This window comes from Arachis hypogaea, chromosome 9, assembly GCF_003086295.3.
Source record: "Arachis hypogaea cultivar Tifrunner chromosome 9, arahy.Tifrunner.gnm2.J5K5, whole genome shotgun sequence".
Taxonomy (NCBI): Eukaryota; Viridiplantae; Streptophyta; class Magnoliopsida; order Fabales; family Fabaceae; genus Arachis; species Arachis hypogaea.
The window spans coordinates 10,354,877-10,359,843 of NC_092044.1; positions in this window are offsets into that span (position 1 = coordinate 10,354,877).

The following is a 4,967-nucleotide window of genomic DNA, read 5'->3' on the forward strand; positions in this document are numbered from 1 at the left end:
GAAAGTACACAAAGAAAACGTGTAAAGTGTCATGAGGTACTGATACAATGTCAAAAGATCCTATTAATAGTAAACTAGTAGCCTAGGGTATACAGAAATGAGTAAATGACGTAAAAATCCACTTCTGGGTCCACTTGGTGTGTGCTTGGGCTGAGCATTGAAGAATTTTCGTGTAGAGACCTTTTCTGGAGTTAAACGCCAGCTTTTATGCCAGTTTGGGCGTTTAACTCCAAGTTTTATGCCAGTTCCAGCGTTAAACGCTGGAATTTCTGAGGCTGATTTGCCACGCCAGTTTGGGCCGTCAAATCTTGGGCAAAGTATGGACTATCATATATTGCTGGAAAGCCCAGGATGTCTACTTTCCAACGCCGTTAAGAGCGCGCCAATTGGGCTTCTGTAGCTCCAGAAAATCCACTTCGAGTGCAGGGAGGTCAGAATCCAACAGCATCTGCATTCCTTTCCAGTCTCTGAATCAGATTTTTGCTCAGGACCCTCAATTTCAGCCAGAAAATACCTGAAATCACAGAAAAACACACAAACTCATAGTAAAGTCCAGAAAAGTTAATTTTAACTAAAAACTACTAAAAATATACTAAAAACTAACTAGATTATACTAAAAACACACTAAAAACAATGCCAAAAAGCGTATAAATTATCCGCTCATCAATAGGCATGATATAAAAACTACTAGTTATGATAAATAACAAACTTCAGAGGCCACCAGAGTCAGCCCCAATAGCTCAGAAACTACTTTGTCTTTCAGATAAAGTTGCTAAACAAGCAACTAAAAAGGTATCAACAGTCAGCAAAACATCATTTACAAAATAAAGAGTTTAAAAAAGCCCACAGGTCGGGCTATCTACACAAGCAGTTAGAAAATTCAGTTAACATCCGAAGGCTTCCCGACAGCATCAACACGGGGTGAAGGAGGACGAGTCTGAAGAGGCACTGCATCCACTGTCCCATCATCCCGGTTCAAGATTTGGCAATCCGGTTCTGACTCAGGGCGGTCGATCTCAGCAGTGGAAGTCAGAGAAGTCAGTGTAACAGAGGTTTTGGTGGCAGACAATGAAGGACGATCATCGTCATCATCATCAGGATCATCAGGAACAATCTTACCATCCCTATCAATGTTGTCTAGGCTAAAAAGAGAAAGATCGAGCTCTGCCGCAAGAACTCGAACTTGCTCCTTCAGATTCTCAGAAGCAGCAGTAACACTACCTACAAGGTGACTTTGAAGTTCGGTATAATCGGCCCAGACAGATTCCAAACTATTCCTGAGATCCATCACCTCTCTGTAGGTGGTAACATAGCTATCCTTATGTTTTAACGCCGTATCCTCAGCTAGTTGCACAGCAGCCGCCAGACCAATAGCCCGAGTCTTTTCCCCCTCCAGCTCCTTCTCTAGGTCGGTCACTTTCACCTCAAGCTCCTCTTTTAAACCCTTAATCCGGTCAAACTCTGACTTCACCTCCTCCATAAAGGCCTTTGTAGCATGGATAGGAAGATCCTGAGCGGTCCGGTATAAAGCCGCTCCCATGTGTGCCAGTTTAATGCCATTCCGAGTAATAAAATCCAAATGATGAAGAATGGATACATCATCAGTAGGCATGACACCATAGGGAGCAATCTGTTGATCTACAAACCCAATAGCATCAAAGTCGGGAGCATCCAGACTAAAAGGCTCGACAGTTCGAGGTCTTTTTGGAGGAGGAGCTGCAGAAGGAGAAGAGGTACCAGCAGAAGTTTGTGAAGAATCAACCAAACGAACCCGAGGAGTAGGGATAACTCTCCTCGGCCCAAGAGAACTCGTAACCAAAGGCTTCGACGAAACCTGAGAAGTCCCCTCCTCGGCCGCCTTGGCCGAGGCATTCTGAGCTGTAGTAGCCTTCGTCGCCCTTTTAAAAGCCTTCATGGATTCGTTGTTCTTAATCATCTCTGCAAACAAACATCACAGTAGGAAACCAAACTACGAGTCAGAAAAAGATCTCACAAGAGACAAACTCGACAAAACGATAAGCAAAACCAATAAAAAAATTGACCACTACCCAGATCAGCTCGGAGAAGAGAGGAGTTAGCTAAAAATTTCTTTGTGTCAATATGAGGAGGCTGCCCCCAGTTTTCTTCCAGCACAGTCACAAAAGCTTGTTCAGCCTCATTTAACATCTCCCACGAATATCTCGATACCACTACATTCTTTTGCCATTCTAAAGGAAAGGTGGGCTCATCATTCTCATCCAGAAAAAAAGGGCCGAGCTCCTTCAACAGCTCGGACCCTAAAAAAGTAATTTTTGAAATCGCGAAAAGACTCATCAAACATGGAGAAAACCTTTTTTCCCTGGGAAGCTTGGAAAGAAACCCAAGCGGCTTTCTTCTTCACTACACCAGGCTTTGTCAAAATGAAAAGATAAAAGAAGAGAGATTGCAAAGTAGGAATACCAAACTCACGACACAACAGCTGAAAGATTTTTATAAAACTCCAGGAATTGGGGTTGAGTTGGGATGGAGCTACATTACAGGACCATAACAAGTTGGTCTCAAAAGGGGTAAAAGGAAGAGTAATATTCATTTGACTAAAAAAGAAATCATAGGCATAGAAAAAGGGGCACTCTTTAGCAATCCGGGTAGAAAAGCAAACCCTTTCATCAGAAGTTGGAGATACGAGCTCATAATTCTTCTCATCACTACCGTTGTCACAAATCCTATGAAACAACCTAAGTTGCTGACAAAACTCTGAGTCAACCAATGAGACGCACAAGAGGACCATAGAATCTACCCAATCAGCCATGCCCTTAGGGACCTGGGAAGATGTCTCAACAATATTTTTGCGAGAAGACATGGTTAACTAGTCCTACAAGAAGAAAAGAAGATTGGATTACTCAAAAATATCTCGGAACACTAATCACACAACTCGGGCATAAATGGAGAAAACTCGAAAACTAAAGCATATAGGGGTCAAGAAGCCAGGAAAAGCAACAAAAGGAAACCCCAGGACCCAGTCCAAAAACTTCCAGGGGGCATCCTTTGGAGGCAGAATAAGGTGAAGGTTGTGGTAGGCTTAGAGAAGGGGGGGTTGAATCTATGCCTTCCTTTGATTTGCTGTTTTCAATCTTTTTAAAGCAAAGTTACAAATCTGATTCTGTTTGAACTCAGCAGCGGAAATTTATGAGACAAATTATTTTTGTCTCATGAATATCAAAAAAACAGAACATGACAGAGAAGAAAAAGCTAACACCAGCATGTATCCTGGTTCGGTTACTTTGTGCTATGCAACCTACATCCAGTCTCCTCCACAACTATGGAAGAATTTCGCTATAGTTAACAGTATTACATACACCAATTTCACACTCACGTTCTAACCTAACTTGACATTGGCTATGCTAACACTCAACTATTTACTCTTAGTGCTAACCCAACTAAGAAAGGGATACCAAACAGGTACAAGATACAAGACACTTAGCTAACCTAAAGAAATCTGAAAATAACTCTAGGCTTTTCTCTAAAGTGTATCTCTCAGCCTTTTTCAATTCTTGGCTTTTTCTCAAGATTTCTCACAATGCCTTTTCTCTCAAGAAATTACAGAAAGATAAGCTTAGAAAAATACATTACAAGCAGTAAAACATGAAGGAGATTGACTTCATCAACAGCCTCTGTGCTATGCGAAAAACCAGATTAGCAAGCCTCTGATTCAGTTCTTCATACTGGCGGAATGCACCTTTGATTAGGTTACACTGTCCAGTTAGTTGAACTTCTTCAAAGAGCTCTCTCAGAACAAACACCTCAAGTTCACTGTTTATCTCTCCTTGCGTCTAAATGAACAGCAAGCTCCTTTTTATCTTCATGCATGTTCCTTGGTTCTTCATCCAAGGTCAACACCTTGAGCCTTGAGCTTCACCAACTCACAGATTCACTTTTTCATCTTTAACATCAAAGAGTAACCTTTGCTTCTGACTTTTCCAACTTGACCGAAAGCCATGAAGAAGTAACCGAACTTGTTTTCCAATGGTCAACCAAATCTGAACCCTTGAACACCAACTTGGTCCCCAAGTTTTGATTAAGACCGTAGATACACAGCAGAATAGGGCAGAGAACAACTTTCCCTTCAAAGCCATTTTCGGATAGAGCAGAGAGTAGGGAAGAAAGGATGAAGATCTGATGCATGCAAGATGATATGGTTTACCTTTCTTAAGCTTGATTTAGCTTGGGATTTCTGTTTTAGCTTCTGTGCTTCAAGCTTCAACTCTCTCTCTTGCTTCTTTGGTTAATGGCTTATGGAAGAAGCTTTTCTTCTCTTTCTCTTTCTTGCTTTTTCTGAAATCTTGATGTGACTTGATTAGAAGGAAGAAGAACGTTGCTTTTAGTTAAGCAAGAGAGAGGGAATTTCAATTCTGAAACCAGTTCGGGCTTGGATCGGGTATTAGTATGCATGGCCCGATTTAATTTCTTTGGTTTCTTCCTTTGCTTTTGCTTGGGCTCTTTATTTTGCTTTCAGCCCAATATTCTTTGCTGAATGCCTTTTATTCCATTTGGGCTATTAACATTTGGCCTGCAACAATAAACAATTAGTTAATAAGTAGATATAATTAATCAACACTAATTATTTATTTTGCTCAAAAATAATGTTTGTCATCATTAATTAATTTAGTTAATTTCTTAACTCAACAATCTCCCCCTTGATGACAAACATGATTTAAGCAATAATCAAAAGGAAATAAGTTTGAGTTAGGTTTAGAAAACTCCCTTTGATTTTATGTTGCTCCCCCTATCCTTTTCAACAGTAGCTCCCCCTAAATCTATGCTTTCCTCTTTATCCCTGTTTCACATTGTTCTTAAAGAAAGCACGATAAAGAGTTATGTACAATATATCTTGTACAAGGGATATCAAATGAGCAACATCACATAATCAGCCCAACATCAAGCTATTATCAGCAAACAAATTCAGCATGTGAAAACAAGTATTAATGCAG